This window comes from Bos grunniens, chromosome 8 (assembly GCF_055505025.1).
Source record: "Bos grunniens cultivar Pamir isolate PY7600 chromosome 8, Bosgru_T2T1.0, whole genome shotgun sequence".
Taxonomy (NCBI): Eukaryota; Metazoa; Chordata; class Mammalia; order Artiodactyla; family Bovidae; genus Bos; species Bos grunniens.
Genome location: NC_141172.1, coordinates 8486794 through 8505954, shown reverse-complemented (window position 1 = coordinate 8505954; position 19161 = coordinate 8486794). Strand labels below are relative to the sequence as shown.

The following is a 19161-nucleotide window of genomic DNA, read 5'->3' as shown; positions in this document are numbered from 1 at the left end:
TGCGGAGGCTTCTCTTGTGGCAGAGCATGGGCTCTAGAGCCCGGGCTCAACTGCTCTGCAACATGTGGGATTTTCCTGGACCAGGGATTAAACCTGTGACTCCTGCATTGGCAGGCGGATTCTCTGAGCCACTAGGGAAGATCCAGTATTCCTTTTTGTGAAGGGGAAGGAAGGTAGGAAAGAAAGCTGAGGCTTTGGGGGGTGGGGGGTGGGCTTTTAGTTATTTGGTCAGAAGATGTACTAGAAGGCAGAATTACTGACCTGTGTCTTTTTGAATACTTACAGTGATGCGAACCCCCCTGGGCCGCCCATTCTAATTCGCAGACTAGTTTTTAGGACGCTTGTCCTTACTGAGCTGCAGTTGGCCTCTCTGGGAGTGTCACCTTTCGGGGCTGTGTGGAGCAACTCTATTCCTTTTCCCTCTGGCAGTTCTTCAGATGCTGGAAGATAGCCGTCATGTTTCCCAGACATGAGTTGCAGATTGGTGTGTATGGATCAGAAGAGGCCTGTGCGTACGATTGGGCTGCCCATCTTACACCAAGTCTTACATTGGGTGCCAGTTCTTAGAATGGGGAGATTTTACATGAAAATCTCTATTTCTGGTTTTCTTGAGAAAAAGAAGCTTCAGTGTTGTAAGAGTTCACATTTCTGATGATAGTAATCTCCTTTAGGGTCTGCTTACGTGGTGCTAGTGGTAAAGAACCCACCTGCCAATGCAGGAGATGTAAGAGATGCATGTTCAATCCCTGGGATGGAAAGATCCCCCGGAGGGAGGGTATGGCAACCCACTCCACTATTGTTGCCTGGAGAATCCCATGGACAGAGGAGCCTGGTGGGCTGCGGTCCAGAGAGTCCCAAAGGGTTGGACGTGACTGAAGCGAGTTAGCATGCAGTCTCCTTTAGATGCCAAATATCCTGACAATTTTGCTAAAGTCTCTGCCTGCCAGCTTCACTCTTGTATTAACTTCACTCTCAAGGCCTCTGTGGTCCTTGAGATTACTGTCCTGTTTCCTGGGTCTTCTAGTCCACAGACTATTGATCTTCATTCCCTTCAGATGTTTCTTATTTGACAGTTTCAAATCCCCTGACCTATTTCTTAGCCCTCTGGCCTGCACTCACTTTGTTAATGTCCCTCTTAAAGTGTGGTGCTCAGCGCAGCATACAGTTTTCAGTATACAGTGTCATCTAACAGAGTACAGGGTAGGGGGGAACGCTTACTCTTTTGTTTCTGACACCATACTTTGTTTAAAAAAAAGACCAAAAAGAAAAAAATAGGTGATAATTTTTTTCCCTAATCAGTCTTATATATTAGTATATATATAATTTTTTTCTTGGGAGTATAGTTGCTTTACACTGTTGAGTTAGTTTCTGTTACACAACAGAGTGGACCAGCTGTATGTATACATACACTCCTCTTTTCTGGATTTCCTTCCCATTTAGGTCATGACAGCATTGAGTAGACTCACTGAAATGATACTAATAGTCACTGAAATCACAGCTGTGTGTGTGCGTGCTGTTGTTAAACTAAATTATTTCCCTGTGGTTTTGAGATCCAAGTGCTCAACTCTGCCTTTATTGTCTTTAAATGTACTTAGATATTCCAGACTGATAAAATCTTTTTTTTTGTATCCTGGGTTTTTTCCACCCTTGACTTACTCTTCCCAGTGTGACTTCCTTTGTTTCTGAAGTGGAGCTGTAAATATAAAACAACATCGTGGCATATAATGGAGAAAATAGTTGATGAGGACCCTAAATTATTATCAACACAGTGGAAAATTAAGGGAGGTCTTAATGCATTATGCTTGACATTTTGGAGGTGAAGCAAAAGGAGGTCTTGGGGATGGCCTTGCTACCCTGAGTTTGTATGTTGGTATTATTTCTCCCCCAGGGAACCAGTGTGTATGTGCTTTCTGTGTGCCAGGCAGTTGTAAGTCAGTGGGATCTCAGAATCTGAAAGGATCTTTGAGGTCATATAGTTGACCCTTTTTTTGGTGCTAGTGGTAAAGGACCTGCCTGTCAGTCCTTTATACCTCCTCCTCCCATACTGTGGAATCTGTATTTTTCACAGTTATATTGTGAACATTTTCCTGTTTGATTGAAACTGATTGAAAAGCTTATTAATAATCAAGGACTAATCAGTCAGACCCAGGGGCTCCATCCCTGGGTCGTGAAGATCCCCTGGAGAAGGGCATGGCAGCCCACTCCAGTATTCCTGCCTGCGGAATCTCATGGACAGAGGAGCCTGGTGGGCTACAGTCCATGGGGTCACAGAGAGTCGGACACGACTGAAGCGACTGAGCATGCACACGCATGCAGTCCACCCCTTTACTTTGTGGGTTAAAAAAAGATAAGCATTTGAGTCAAGAAGGACTGGAATTGTGAAGTTAGGGGTCCTGATGACTCTTAAAGATGGTTAGTTATAAAAGGATGACAAAATTGGAGTCTCAAGTTGAATTCAGCCATAAAGGTTGAATTCGGATGCCCGAGTCATAAAGCTGATTTAGGTCACGCTTAGCAAACTGCTGCATGAGTTTTCTGTCTTATTTAGGGAGGCCTGGAACCCTAATGATATGAATTGTATGCCTCCATAGCAGAAGGTGAAAATCCTATTTTCTTGAGAAATGGAAACTCTTGGAGAAATTAGTTTATGCTCTAGGCACTTGCACATCAAGTTAACTGTTCTGGAAAGATTCTTCAGCAAAATCCATCTGAAGATCTTATTAAAAAAACAAACAAACCTGTTTTTACACCTCCTCCTCCCATACTGTGGAATCTGTATTTTTCACAGTTATATTGTGAACATTTTCCTGTTTGATTGAAACTGATTGAAAAGCTTATTAGTAATCATATTAATGACATGGACTTACCATATGTAATGTTTAACCTTCCTCCTAATCTTGGACATTTAATTTATAGCTTTTTCTGCTGACTACTTGGTGACTGCATGTTTACAGTACACATCTTTGCTCACGTAGAATGCAGTCCTAAACAGTGGAGTTGCTGAGCCAGAGATGTGGCTGTCTTACGGCTCTTACGGATGGAGGCTTCGGTTTACATCCTACTGACAGCATCCGTGCGCCCGTCACTGTAGCCGCCAGCAGAGCGCACAGATGGCCTGTACTTTATTATAGTAAGTGGTGCGCTTTGTGGGCATTCTTGAAATTAAATCTCGGTTCGCATTCACGACTCTCTCTTACAAATAACTTCTGGAAGTGGAATTGAAGAGTCAGTGAAGGCAGGTTTCAGGGCTTCTATTGCTTCAGGCCTAATTGTGTTCCAGAAAGGAGAGTTGGTACCTGCTCCCAGCACTGGGGGTGTGGGGATGTTTGCCTTGATCCTGGTTGGTGCCACATACTGTAATCTTACTGTCCTTTGCTGATTTATAGGTGGAAAATGTCACTGTGTCCTGTTTTAAGGATACATTTCCTTGATTTCTGGGATGATTAAATATTGAAAAATGTTAAGCCTTTGGGCCCCTTCTTTTTGTGTAGCTTCCTGTTTATTTCCTTTGGCTATTACGGTATTGCTTTGCTTCTATTAAAGTAATGCTGTGTTGTAAATGCCTCCCCCAGTCTCTTCACTGAATTGCAACTTAAAAAAATAAATATTAGAAGCCTTTGATCCCTTTGTCATCAAGTTTGTTCAACTTTTCTTCCATGGATTCCATTTTTGCTTGGATTCCAGTACAAGTGGCTAAACTTATCTTGAAGTGAAATTTCATTTATGTTTTCCTGTTGTTCTTTTTGTAGTTTCATTTATTACAGTTACCTCTCAGATTCATCTGGGACTTATTTGGGGTTTTGGTTTGTCATGCAGGAATTCAGCTTAATTTTTTTCTAAAAAGCTGATTGTCACATTATGGGAAAATCTAATGTGGTACACTTTAAAGTGACTGCAGCAAAATAGCATTCTCCTTAATTATGTAAGTCGTACATGCTTATTATAAGTGAATGAAGGCAGAATGAGTATTTTAGTAAACAAATCATGAACCCGTGGGTAGTGGGGTACAGGTCTGGCACCTGGGTTTGTATCTGGGCTCCTTACCTTCTTGTTGTATGGCCTTAAACAGGTTACCTGACTTTGGGATTCATACTTACTTTTCTTCAAAGTAAAGTAGAAAAAACAGGCCTATCCCCCAGATGGTTGACGTGAGGATGAGATGAGATAGTATGTGTAAAGTATGTATACTGGAGGGTGTTGTAAATATAAATACAGTTATAACAAGTGGTAGGTCTATAGTGATAACAAATGAAGACCCCCCCCCACCCCCACCAGCCCTTGTCTTCCAGAAGTCTGTGCTGTAGTCTGTAGACTTTCTGCATGAATAATGTATATTGCTCTTTGACCTCCTTGCTGCTGCTGCTGCTAAGTTGCTTCAGTCGTGTCCAACTCTGTCCGACCCCATAGACGGCAGCCCACCAGGCTCCCCCTTCCTGGGATTCTCCAGGCAAGAACACTGGAGTGGGTTGCCATTTCCTTCTCCAATGCATGAAAGTGAAAAGTGAAAGTGAAGTCGCTCAGTCAGGTCCAACTCTTAGCGACCCCATGGACTGCAGCCCACCAGGCCTCTCCATCCATGGGATTTTCCAGGCAAGAGTACTGGAGTGGGGTGCCACTGCCTTCTCCGTTGGCCTCCTTAGTTGTCTGTAATTACATGGATTCAGATGTCATCAGCCCGAATGAGGACTGTCGTCAGTTCTTTGTTAGACCAGGACTTTCAAGTTTATGTGTGTTCTCTGCAATAAAGTCACCTGGAGCTTTGTCAAATGGCAGGAACTTGAGCCCCGTACTTGGGAATTCTGATTCAGTTACTGTTGGGCGAGCCTGGGTTTATCTTGTGAAAACATTCTGAGGTGATTTGTGCATCTTGATTTTGTATTACCCTAGTTAAAAAGTGACTTGTCAGACATGATTTTGATTTGTGGGATGTTATCAAACTGGTGGGAGGGGAAACAGTTAAAGGAATTGGCATAATTTTCCAATCAAGGACTTATCCTGGAGTTGAGACTTCTGGGTTGAGATTTATTACTGACTAAATGCAGCAATATTTGACCTAGGTTAATGAAGAGTGTTAGTTTGTGTGTTAATACGCTATATACAGTTGAGTAATGGAAGGAATGCTTATTTTGTGCCTGCTAGGGGCCTTTGTGGAACATCTTTGGACTTAGAAATCTGCTCTTGAGCCCAGGGTTTACTTGTTTTTCCTTTTTTCAAAGCCCTATAATAAAGGCAGCTCATCTCCGTGGTTCTCTGTGGTTGTGTCATAATCCTGACTCGTAACTCAGTAAGTGTATCAGTGCACAACCAGTTTTTCTCACCTGATTTTGGTTTTTAATTGCCAACAGCTTTCTATTTCCCCTGTTTTACACCCAGGTCACATTTCTCCAGTAAATAAACTATGGTGGTTGTCCTGTGAAAAGCACACATTGCCCTCCTGTAACTTGTCAGTTGCCTACATTCAGTTTTCACAAGTCACTCTTTATCAGCAGTTAGCTTCCCTGAAAGTGCATTTTGTTATTTTGAACAATAGAAGAGAGAAGTCAGAATCTTAACAGTAGTGCTAGTATCAGGAAATTTGTTTTAGTTTAATTCATTTAGCATTCAGGGTGAATTTAAAATGTAAAATTCAGACTACTAACTAGGTAGTCTTCCCAGAACAGGCTGTTTGTCATGCCTGTGCATAGCAGGAAATCAGGAAATGATGTTGTTTGGTGTCGCTACAGAATTAAAAAAATCTTTGAGATACTGCTTTCAACAACCTTATTGAAATGACTTTTGTGCAGAGCTATCTCTGTCTAGTTTGAGGGGCCTGTGGCCAGGGCAGTACTAGCAGCAGTGTGCACCTGGGTCGTGATAGGGCTCTGCCTGCTTGATGGGCCCGTGTACTAATTGCTGCACGCACAGGCACACAGGTAGGTCATTCACTCTGAGCACGTTGTTTTCCTGTTTTGTCAGCAGAGAAATCAGTATGAATATAGGGTTGACTTTAGGTTTGGAATAGCATTACCGTGTGTGTTAACTGTAACTGTCATTACCCGTGTACAGTGGAGCTGTAGTCTTCTGGGTAATTAAAAAATAATGTATGCACGCTGTGCCTGTGCTCTCTTTTCCCTGAATTAATGTCACAGGCAGTTTATCTTAAATGGTTAAGACATTAGTGAGTGTGGGCCTTAGAGTAACTCTGCTTTGAGTCCAAGTTTTACTCAGTATGGATGCCCCTGGGCAAATTTCCTAACTTCTGTGCTTTGGTTTCCTCATGTACATAGTGGGAATGCTAGTCGTACGTACGTACTTGATAAGATTGTCATGAAGATTACGTTTGTGAAGGAATACAACAGACGTTCAATAGATGTTCGCTGTCGCCACAGTTATTTAATAGATTAAAGGCAGCTGAAGGTTTCATTTGGGGACATCTGGAAGAGCGTCTCGCTTCTGGCCCCAGTCTCCCTCCACGCGTTTCAGATATATGCATAACTGCAGCCCAAGTGGAACCAGCTGTTTACTCCCTGCGTCTCTCCCTCCTGTCTTTTTTTCTTTTTGTCTCTCTTCATTGAATGTTTTACTTTAGCTCAGTTTAGTGTTTTTTTTTTTTTCTTAAATGAAGAAAATTATACAACTTTGTTGAAAGACATTAAAGAAGACCTAAATGAACAGAGAGATATGCCAGGTCCATGATAGGAAGTTTCAATATCAGAGTATTTTAGTTGTAAAAGAAGAGAAGTCGAGTCAGTAGGATGGTTGTACTATCAACAGACTCTTGAAAGCAGGGTCCTTATCGCTGGTAATGTTCCCACTGAGACGGAAGGAGTGTTAGAGGAGAAGGCACTCAAAGAGGAGGTGATGGTAGAGTGGCAGGTATGTTAAGGTGTAGGAGGGAGGAGGTGAAAGCACAAGACAAGCACACGTGGAATTCTGACTGAGAACTCTAAGCCCCAGCTAACTCCTCAGCAGATGTCCTGGACCTTTGACTTGAGTTACTTACCATTTCAGCTTCCAGGAATGTAACTAGTTTCAAGCCTTCCAGTGAATGGCTAACAGATGAAGAATTTCCATTTATCAGCAAAAATATTTTGGTTAAGAAAGGAGTAAAAAAGTTACGGCATCGGCAATGATCTGAATGATAAATGTCTGTACATGATATTTTGAACTTTTCCCTCCTTACTGGGAGAAGACACTAACGGAACCTCCTTATACTCAGAGATGTACCCTTGCTGCCATTGGAACATTGAGGGGTAGATGTCTGTGTTGCTGACCACTGGAGAAGGAGGTCAAGATTAGAGAGGTAACTTTCATAGTCATCCTGTCAGGGGGTGCTAATTGAAGCTGTTGGCAAACTCCAGTAAATAAAGATAGGGAAAGAGAGAAGAGGACAAGGGATAAACCCCCGAGGACAGACTGCACTTAAGGAGTGGTGAAAGGTTCCGGAGGGTGAGCTGCTGAGGTGGAGGACCAGAGAATGGATGAGTAAATTATGGAGAATACACAATAACTTAATATGAGACATTGGGGCAGGGATGAGGATGGCAAAACTGTTTGATAGGAGAAATAAAGGTGTGGCTAAATGGAGAGAATGAATATTCATGCTTCCGGATAAAATCAACAATGTTAAAATAACACTTCTCTACCTAAGAGCGATGTACTAATCATTTAATTCTTTTTATATATTACTGAATTCTGTTCACTATTATTTAGTATTTTTGTCTTATATTGATGAGAAAGATGTATCTGTCATTTTCTTTTTTTGGTGCTTTCTTTGGTTTGGGTATCAGGGCTGGTAAGATGGACTGGGAGGTGTCCCCCCACTCTGGAAGAGAGTGTATGTAATAGATCATTATGTTGGGTTGGCCAATAAGATGCAGTGGAAAAACCTGAAGGAACTTTTTGGCCAACCCAGTACTTTAAACACTTGGTAGAAATTCTCCAGTGGAAGCATTCGGGGCTGGACATTTCTTTTGGGGGACGTTTCTGTTGTAATTTTAAAATTACAAAGTCAGTTTGTTTCATAGTTGGAGGACTGTTTCCTATTGGGTGAGTGTGGCCATTTGTGTTTCTCGAGGCATTGGTCCCTTTTGTCTGAGTCGTCAAACTCAGGTGTGTTGAGTTGTTCCTAGTCTTCCTTTGTTAGCCTTTTGATGCCTGCAGGACTTGTGTGATATCCTGTTTCATTCCCATTGTTGGTGATTTGTATCTCTTCCTTCTTTGTCAGTCTTGAGCAGGTTTGTCAGAATTGTTGAGGAACCTCTTCGTTTTATTGAGTTTTGTCTTTATGTTTTTGATTTCATTGATTTATCCTCTTTATTATTCCTTTCCTTCTGCTTACTTTATTTTGTTCTTGTAGGTTCTTGAAATAGGAGTTTAGGTTATTGATCTGAAATGTTCCCTCTTTTCTAACATAAGTATCCATCTATCTATAATCTTATTTCATCCCCACAATAACCCTGGAGGTACATAGGGATTTTCGGTATCACTGTAAGAAGGAAATTATGTAATATTCTTAAAATTTCAAAGCTTAGTTCTGAACCAGAGATTCTGGCTGCAAGTCCAGATGGCCTGCAAGCCTCCTCCCAGCTGTGAAAGTCTCTCTTTATTTTCAGTGTTTCATTTCCCTTGAATCAAGACTCCATAGGCTCTAAATCTCAAACTTGTTTGAAAATGAAAATGTAAACTAAGACTTTCAACTAGTATAATTATTTATTGAGCAGTGACCTGGCACCCAGAACTATGTGGTATTTTGTAGAGGAGTTTCAAAAGTGGCGAGAAAAATAGTTTCTGCATCCAGCTGGAGAGAAACAAATTGCTTAGATGAAACTAAGGAATAGTTGAAGTTCGTCAGGAGAGTGATACAGACAACCGACTGTTGTGGTTAGAAAAACACTTTCAGAGGTAGAAAATTTGGCAAAGCAGGTGAACCGATAGTGAATGAAATGAGAAGCACAGATACTTAATGAGCTCAAATTGTTTGACCTCTAGTTATAAAGGGTAAATCAAAACTGTAGAATGACATTTTATCAAACTGTTTTTTTTTTTTTTTAATAGCATTCAGTTGGATTTGTTCGGTTAATTAATGCTTAACTGCAGCAACAGACTCAGAAATCTTAGTGGCCTGAGATAACCGAAGTTTCTCACTCTTCCCCATACAAGTGACTCTCTGCAGTGGTGACCCAGAGGGCTGGGTTGCTTTTAATCTCGCCACTCCATAGTTTTAGGGTTTTTTCCTTTCATTTTCTCAAGTAGTTGGGGGAAGAAGAATCCATCCCTGTTCTTAAGAGCCTTGTATGGGAAATGATACCCTGCTTCTTCTCATGTTCCCTCTGGCAGGAACTAGTCTTCCGATTCCAGCCAAACTGTAAGGCAGAGAGGGGAATGGAGGAGAGCAGATCCATACTGGTGGAGTAAAAACCGTCTCTGTCACACTGTGACTGGTCAGCTCTTGGGCAACAGATGCCCTCTGTGTTGTTGGTGGGAGGATAAATGGCCATCTTTTTAGTCGACAGTAATTTTTAAAATAAGATATTCTTGCACTGACCCATGTTAAATTTTTTTTTTCTTTCCTGAGGAGATACCCGTGGATGTGTATCCACGGTGGATGTGTGCAAAGATAGCTACAAGAATAGTTGTTAGAGCTTTGATTATGATGAAAAATTGAAAACAAATGTCTAACAAAAGAGGATTGGTTAAACAAATTATGATGTTTCTGTCTTCAGTTATTGACCATCATATGGTATAGCATGTAATGATGTGGGTCTTTGGGAAACATCAGATTACAGAAAGGAACATATGTCCCATTTTTGTAAGCATGTTTATTCATGTGTATAGTAAAGACTGGAGGAGGTCTCTGGTTTTGGCAAAATAGCAGACTAGATTAATATAAACTCCTTGCTACACAATGCATATTTTGCTTTCAGGAAAGAAATTCTCATTAAAATTAAAAAAGTGGAATGGGGGCAGGAGAGGTTGGGGATTTAAAAAGCATCTGATGAACAGTCTGATGCTATAGTCTCTTAAGGTATTTGCCAGTTTTGGTAACTTGCAGTTTAGTTCCCACAGAAATAAGAGAAAGAGCCTTGTGCCTGTGAATGTCAGACTGAGACACCAGAGAGAGTATGGATCTTCAAAAGGTTGAACATTCACTAAAGGAATGGGTAGACTAGAAAAAGATAAAGTCTCTGTTAGCAAGATCCAGAACTGGTTGGGGAAGGGAATATTCACTGAGAACTCAGAACCATTTTCCCTTCATATGAGTTTTGTGTTCAAATTTACATTTACTTGTGGCTTCTGGGAGACTCTCCAGACTGAGAGATCGACATAAAAAGCAGTCCAAAGCTGATGATAATAGAATCAGCAGACAGAAGAGACTCAGCACATGAAGGGCAGGAACAGAAAACGTGAGAAAGAGTAGGTGCTATCATAAAAAGAAGGCAGGTTTTAAAGAAGAAGCCAACAGAATTTCTGGAAATGTAAAAGAGTCATTGAAATCAAAACCCAGTGGTTTGGATAAACAACCCCTTAGACACAAGAGAGAGAATTAATGAGTTAGATCAAGAGTTGGCCAACTGTGGCCTGTGGGCTAAATCTCGGTTGTGGTTTGTTTTGGATGGTAAGAATGGTTTTTTATATTTTTAAAGGATATAAAAAAGAGACAAATGAAAATATTCTACTTAAACTGGATGTGGCTCCCAAAGCCTAGTATGTTTACTCTCTGGCTCTTTACTAAAAACATCTCCTGACCCTTCAACTGGGTAGATAATGAGGGCATTTCCAGATGGTAGCACAAAGGGTAAAAGAATACAGAGGAAAGGTTTAAAGACATGGAGAATGGAATGAGGAAGTCTGACATATGTCATACCTTCAAAAAGGAGAGAATGAATGACAGGTCCTATACAAAGAGTTAATGACTAAACAAACAAACAGATAATGATTGAACATTTTCTAGAATAATGAAAGACACGCATCTTAAGAACCAGAAAGTTAGAGTGCCGAGCATCCCACTCACCTCCCGCTCCTGCCCCCTGCTCCAGATTCCACATGTAGACATAGAAGAACTCCAAAGCTGAAGAGATCTTAAATATAGCCAGCATGAAGAGTCAGGTTATCCACAAGGTACAATAGTTAGACCGACATCTCACTTCTCAGCAACAGTAATAGAATCCAGAGGATTCTTCAGTTGGTGGAAAGGAATTATTACTCTAGACTGGTGCATGCAGTTGGATCATTATTTAGGATTTAGGGTGAAATAAAGTGTTTCACATAAAATTCACCACCAACAGACTCTGACTGGAGGAACTACTTTAGGAAAAAAGAAATAATCAGAGGGAAGGAATGAAATGTAGAAAGAAGTAGAGCTCTGAGTAAGGAGCTTGGTAACTATGTGGGTGAATCTAAACAAGTACGAATTGCATTTATGATAGTAAGGCTAATGTTGAGTGGGTAGAAACATGGTGGAGCTAAAATATCAGTCAGTATTGATGTAAAAGTCAAGAGAGGTCATCATAGGTAAAGTTGTTTAGTCGCTAAGTCGTGTCCGACTCTTTGCGACCCCATGGACTATATAGCCCGTCAGACTCCCTTGTCCATGGAATTTCCCAGGCAAGAATACTGGAGTGGGTTGCCATTTCCTTCTCCAGGGGATCTTCCCGACCTAGAGATCGAACTCAATGCGTCCTGCTTGGCAGATGGATTCTTTACCTCTGAGCCACCAGGGAAGCTCCAGTCATAGGTAAAGATCTTTTATTAATTGAGAAGAGGGACAGAATACTAGAGATAATGTTAAACTTTCAATTAATGTCATAAATTGAATATATAACTTCCAGACTGGTTCAGTTTAGTTCAGTCACGTCCGACTCTTTGTGACCCCATGAATTGCAGCACGCCAGGCCTCCCTGTCCATCACAACTCCTGGAGTTCACTCAGACTCACGTCCATCTATTGGTGATGCCATCCAGCCATCTCATCCTCTGTCATCCCCTTCTCCTCCTGCCCCCAATCCCTCCCAGCATCAGAGTCTTTTCCAATGAGTCAACTCTTCGCATGAGGTGGCCAAAGTATTGGAGTTTCAGCTTCAACATCAGTCCTTCCAAAGAACACCCAGGACTGATCTCCTTCAGAATGGACTGGTTGGATCTCCTTGCAGTCCAAGGGACTCTCAAGAGTCTTCTCCCAACACCACAGTTCAAAAGCATCAATTCTTCGGCTCTCAGCTTTCTTCATAGTCCAACTCTCACAGCCGTACATGACTACTGGAAAAACCATAGCCTTGACTAGACGGACCTTTGTTGGCAAAGTAACGTGGTAGAGGGTTTAAAAAACATAACAAACTTATCAACTAAAAGTCAGGAAAGAGATGGGAAATAGACAAAAGTGATAAGTAACCCCTCTTCAAAAAAGACTGTTAGTAAATCTTAATGTATCACAAAAGTGTAAGTAGATCAAACACTAGTTTAAAGTCAAAGGTTGTTAAATTAGAGTTCTATTAAAAGAATGAAATATTGTTCTCAAGTGTTTCTAAGGGGCACCTAAATATAAGGAAAGACATGGAAAGTTTGCTGGGAAAAGAATGGAAAAAGTTAAGCTAGGCAAATATTAGCTGAGAGCTGAGTGTCCGACCAAGTGGCAGGCAGTGCCCAAATATCCATCGAGAGTTCAGTGGATAAACAAAGTGGCGGGATGTGCCTACCATGGAATATTATTCAGTCAAAAAGAAGGATGAAGTTCTGTGCTGCAACACAGATGAACATTGAAACATGCTAAGTGAAATAAGTGAGTTCCATAAAGACAGATATTGTATGGTATTCCTTATGAATATTTAGAAAAGGCAAGTTCGTAGAGACAGTAAAGTAGAGATTACCAGGGGCTGGGATTGATTATATTCTTTGCAGCCAAAGATGGAGAACCTCTATACAGTCAGCAAAAACAAGACCGGGAGCTGACTGTGGCTCAGATCATGAACTCCTTATTGCCAAATTCAGACTTAAATTGAAGAAAGGGGGGGAAAACCAGTAGACCATGCAGGTATGACCTGAATCAAATCCCTTATGCTTATATAGTGGAAGTGACAAATAGATTCAAGGGATTAGATCTGATAGAGTGCCTGAAGAACTATGGACGGAGGTTCATGACATTGTATAGGAGGCAGTGATCAAGATCATCCCCAAGAAAAAGAAATGCAAAAAGGCAAAATGGTTGTTTGAGGAGGCCTTACAAATAGCTGTGAAAAGAAGGGAAGCAAAAAGCAAGGAGAAAAGGAAAGATACAGCCATTTGAATGCAGAGTTCCCAAGAATAGCAAGGAGAGATAAGAAAGCCTTCCTCAGTGATCAAAGCAAAGAAATAGAGGAAAACAATAGAATGGGAAAGACTAGAGATCTCTTCAAGAAAATTAGAGATACCAGGGGAACATTTTATGCAAAGATGGGCACAATAAAGGACAGAAATGGTCTGGATCTAACAGAAGCAGAAGATATTAAGAAGATGTGGCAAGAATACACAGAACTATACAAAAAAGAACTTCACAACTCGGTTAATCATGGTGGTGTGATCACTTACCTAAAGCCAGACATTCTGAAATTCGAAGTCAAATGGGCCTTAGGAAGCATCACTACGAACAAAGCTAGTGGGGGTGATGGAATTCCAGTTGAGCTATTTCAAATCCTAAAAGATGATGCTGTGAAAGTGCTGTACTCAATATGCCAGCAAATTTGGAAAACTCAGCAGTGGCCACAGGACTGGAAAAGGTCAGTTTTCCTTCCAATCCCAAAGAAAGGCAATGCCAAAGGATGCTAAAACTACCACACAATTGCACTCATCTCACATGCTAGTAAAGTGATGCTTAAAATTCTCCAAGCCAGGCTTCAGCAATATGTGAACCACGAACTTCCTGATGTTCAAGCTGATTTTAGAAAAGGTAGAGGAACCAGAGATCAAATTGCCAACATCCGCTGGGTCGTGGAAAAAGCAAGAAAGTTCCAGAAAAGCATCTATTTCTGCTTTATTGACTATGCCAAAGCCCTTGACTGTGTGGATCACAATAAACATGGAAAATTCTGAAAGAGATGGGAATACCAGACCACCTGACCTGCCTCCTAAGAAATCTGTATGCAGGTCAGGAAGCAACAGTTAGAACTGGACATGGAACAACAGACTGGTTCCAAATAGGAAAAGGAGTATGTCAAGGCTGTATATTGTCACCCTGCTTATTTAACTTATATGCAGAGTACATCATGAGAAACACTGGACTGGAAGAAGCACAAGCTGGAATCAAGATTGCTGGGAGAAATATCAATAACCTCAGATATGCAGATGACACCACCCTTATGGCAGAAAGTGAAGAGGAACTCAAAAGCCTCTTGATGAAGGTGAAAGTGGAGAGTGAAAAAGTTGGCTTAAAGCTCAACATTCAGAAAACTAAGATCATGGCATCTGGTCCCATCACTTCATGGCAAATAGATGGGGAGGCAGTGAAAACAGTGACAGACTTTATTTTGGGGGGCTCCAAAATCACTGCAGATGGTGACTGCAGCCATGAAATCAAAAGATGCTTGCTCCTTGGAAGAAAAGTTATGACCAACCTAGATAGCATATTAAAAAGCAGAGACATTACTTTGTCAACAAAGGTCCATCTAGTCAAAACTATGGTTTTTCCAGTGGTCATATATGGATGTGAGAGTTGGACTATAAAGAAAGCTGAGCGCCGAAGAATTGATGCTTTTGAACTGTGGTGTTGGAGAAGACTTTTGAGAGTCCCTTGGAGTGCAAGGAGATCCAACCAGTCCATCCTAAGGGAGATCAGTCCTGAGTGTTCATTGGAAGGACTGATGTTGTATCTGAAACTCTAATACTTTGGCCACCTGATGTGAAGAACTGCCTCATTGGAAAAGACCCTCATGCTGGGACGGACTGGGGGCAGGAGGAGAAGGGGACGACAGAGGATGAGATGGTTGGATGGCATCACCGACTCAATGGACATGAGTTTGAGTAAACTCCAAGAGTTGGTGAGGGACAGGGAGACCTGGTGTGCTACAGTCTGTAGGGTCATAAAGAGTCAGGATGGAGTGACTGAACTGAACTGTACGGGGAACAGGGAGGTGAGTTACCGCCTCCTGGTTACAGAGTTCTGCTTGAGGTGATGGAAAACTTTTGGAAATGGTAATGATGGTTGTACAACATTTTGACTATAATTAATACTACGAGCTATACTCTTTAAAAATAATTAAGATGGCAGTTTTATGTTGTATATGTTTTATCACAACAATGAAATTTTTTTTTACAAAAGCTGAGTGACTGATACTAATATCAGCCAGAGTAAACTTTAAGGCAAAAAGTATTTCTAGGGGTAATGAGAATCTCTAAATAATTATATTCCTTCTAACTGCCTGACAGAAAATATGCCATCTCTTGGGAAAATTGTATTTACTACTGTATTTATAGTACTTTTAAACAATGTCTAGAACACAGTAAAAAAAAATCTTAAGATTGCAAAGAAACAGGTAAACAGGATGTACAATCAAGAGAAAAATAGTAGAATAAAGTCTACAGGTGTGCCAGACAGTAAAATTAGGTAAGGAATTTTACTCTTATAAATATGCTAAAGAAAATAGAATAAGAGATGCAAAAAATAAATAGTGAAGAATTTCAATAGAGAAATGGAATCTCTAACAAGGGACTTAATGGACATTCCAGAACTGAAATGTATAATGCCTGAAATTAAGAATTTATTGGGTGGAATTAACCTTTAACTAGATATAGCAGAAGAAAGATGTGGTAAACTCAAAATCAGATCAGTTGAAATTATTCAAGCTAAAGCTTTATTAGATGAAAAGAATACTGAGTATTGCAGAGTAACTGAATCGTTACTCTGATTCAGAGTAATGCACAGGATAAATTGATGGGGAATTGAGATTAGGCATAATGGTTTGTTATGGTCCAGTATTAGGGTGAAGACAGTAGAATAAAAGGAAGGGATAAATGCACACATTGTAAATTATTATTATAAATATATTGTTACTATAATTATTATAAAAAAGAATGGATATAGTTTGGCAGATCTAAAAATAACTCCAGGACTTGTAGCCAATAATAGACTACAAAATTGAGATTCTGTGCAGGGTGATTTTTACTATCTAATTTTTATAACAATCCTGAACATGAGTTTTTTACTTATGAAAAAACTGCAGCTCATCATGGTTAAGTGACCATCTAAGAGCTTGCCAAGCTGTGATTTGATCCAGGTCTGGCCAGGAGGTCTATACTCTTTCCTGTATATCACATTGTTTCTAGTTTGTAAAAGGGGAAGAATGTAGTATCTTGGGCAGATTTTAAAGTTTTTGGAAAGAGGGAATATTTGGAATCACTAAGTGGCTATGCTGTGTCCTAGAGGAGGTAGCTGCTAAATTGTGTCTGACTCTTTGCGACCCTGTGAACTGCAGCACGTCAGGCTTCCCTGTCCTTCACTATCTCCCAGAGTTTGCTCAGATTCATGTCCATTGAGTCAGTGATGTCATCCAACCATCTCATTCTCTTGTCACCTCCTTTGGGAGCTGGAAATGCTGGTCTGCTAGTGCAGAGCAGAAAGGCTAGGGTGGGAGTAGTAGCTTTGGGGGTTGAAGCCATCTGAATGGATGGATTCATTATCAGATTATGTCAGAAGCCTTGGGGAGCACTTTTTGTATGAGGTAGGAGCACCAGTGGGTGCCAGCAAAGCAGAAAGGGACGAGTCAGGGAGACAGGTGGAATACCAGAGAGTGCAGTGTCACGGGCAACCAAGGGAAAGTTGAGAATTTGTAGAATGGGAAAGTAATTGGTGATATAATTCATTTATTTAACAGATGTTTACAGAGAAGCTAACCATGTGCCTGGCACTGTGCTGAGACCTGGTGATACGGGGCAGTGGTCCAGGCAGACAAGGTTCCTACCCCCAACAGTGAGGTTTTGTTGGGAAAGATAGGTAATAAAAAGTCAGGAAAGAGATATTATGAAGGAGATCAGTAGGTCAGTGCCAGAAAGTGTCAGGGGCTAAGAAAGGCTGCTTTAAACGGGAATATCAAGAAGTGAAAATATGAAGGGTGAGGAGTCAGCCAGAGGGGAGCCTGGGGAAGAGCATTTGAGATGGAAAGATCAGCAGGTAGAAGGCCTCTGAAGCAGTTGAGAGCTTGGGCAGTTGAGGAATTGAAAGGTGGCCAGTGCAGCTCAAGCTGAGCAAGCACGTGCGGCAGGGATGTCCTGTGGGAGAGAGAGTAGCTTGGTGGTCACGAGCTAGGGCTTCCCTTGTGGCTCAGCTGGTAAAGAATCAGCCTGCAATGTGGGAGACCTGGCTTTGATCCCTGGGTTGGGAAGATCCCCTGGAGAAGGGAAAGGCTACCCATTCCAGTGTTCTGGCCTGGAGAATTCCATGGACTGTATAGTCCATGGGTTTGCAGAGAGTCGGACACGACTGAGCGACTTTCAGGAGCTAGTTATGAAGGACCTGGCAGTGCAGTGGGAGAGCGCTGAACGTTTTTAAGGGACGGAGAGCCATGGTTGAACTCAAAGTTTAAAATGATGCTTCTGGTTGCCGCGTGTAGAAGGCATCGTAGGGCGCAGGCTGACAAGTTGGGCGTTCAGTGCAGTGGCAGATGACAGAATCAGTGAGGCGTGTGTATTGCATGTGGTGTTACATGGATAAGGAGACTGCTCCTTATCAGTGTTTCATGTGACTTATTTCTAGATCCTAGTACCTTCATTATCATGCTCCAGAGAATGGCAGAAGAGATTCTAAGTGTTTTTGTTTTTCTTTTGTGCTTGAAATGATGGATTTAGCTGTTTGGGAAAGAAAGTTCATGCTTCAGAGCACTGATGACACTTTTGCCTAATTCCAGTAAAAGAGATGGAACTTGATGGGGATAGAAATTTTAGAGTCAATGTTGAATTACTGGTTTCCATCAGGGCACTTGTTTCTTTTTCCAGTTCTGTTCACTGTAAGTTGGTGGTGCTAGCAATATGAGATTGTGTAGTCAGTCTCCAGGTGACTTTTTAAAGACATCTTGTTTAGACTCTGTATAGTTTGTTTTTGAGTTTTTAATATGAAAAATGTTAAACACATGTAAAAGCAGGCCCGAGTTTCTCCCCATCATTCAGTGTCAACAGCAGTCTGGTCATGACTCATCTTGTTTCACTGATACCCCAGAGTTCTTACCACCACGCTTGTCCTATTTATTTTTAAGCAAATTCCAGATAAATCGTCGGTAAATATCTCAGTATATACTTCTAAAAGGTAAGGACTTTTCTACATTTTAGTGCTTTGGTTTATTCCCTCTTGGAGCACATAAACAGGTAACCATATAGCTGGATGGTTTGCCTTTGAGAGTGCCAATTTATGCTTATTGTCCAAGTGTATTTATTGATAGGACCGCTTTTCACTTAAAATACTGTCTCCATTTGAACAATAAATTCTGTGATCGCCTTGTATACATGAGAAGCCTTTTCACAGTGGACAGTTAATAAATTCTTCAGTATTGAGTATTTCCCTAATAGCTTGTCGCTTCTCTGTCTTCAATCAGGAGAGAAGCCCCGGAGGTGACTGTTTCAGGAGATGACGCACCGAAGCGCAGTGCTGCGTGAGCCAGAGAGGAGGGGCCTGAGCCACAGGGTGAGAGGGGGTGGAGCGGCCGAGTCGCCCGGATTTTGCCACTTGTTTTCCTCCACCCCATCCTTTCTTTGTTAGGATTTGCTCATAAATGCAGAGCACATTTTTTTATTTTGAAAACAAAAAAGGATATTTTTAACATTTGAATTAAAAGGATAATGCTTTAATATTGACCTACATGGATATTTGGTAAGCTGCTAAACTAAATTACCCAAGTTTAGGTTTTTTTCCATGATTGATTACTATTTGGGTTTTGTTGTCCTTATCTCATGGTCTGCTTACTCAAACCTCTTAGTAACATTGTCATCACTTTCTATTTTTATCTAAAAGGAGAGATGACTCTATCAAACATTTAATAGTTACACATGGTTAGCAAAGGTGGAAGCTAGAGAGACTGACTGAGCATCCATAAAGTGAAAGTGAAGTCGCTCAGTCGTGTCCAACTCTTTGCGACCCCATGGACTGTAGCCTACCAGGCTCTTCCGTCCATGGGATTTTCCAGGCAAGAGCGCTGGAGTGGATTGCCATTTCCTTCTCCAGGGGATC

At 41.2% G+C, this 19161-nt stretch overlaps 1 protein-coding gene across 5 annotated transcripts in view; it reads left to right on the top strand.

Moving 5' to 3' along the window:
• The window catches only part of EXTL3 (exostosin like glycosyltransferase 3), a 132088-nt gene that overhangs the window by 71502 nt on the left and 41425 nt on the right, over nt 1-19161 (top strand). For all 5 annotated transcript variants that reach the window (XM_086414768.1, XM_086414767.1, XM_086414769.1 and 2 more), the window contains exon 2: nt 18530-18618. The gene's annotated coding sequence lies outside the window, so the exon portion shown is untranslated. The remainder of the gene's footprint in view (nt 1-18529; nt 18619-19161) is intronic.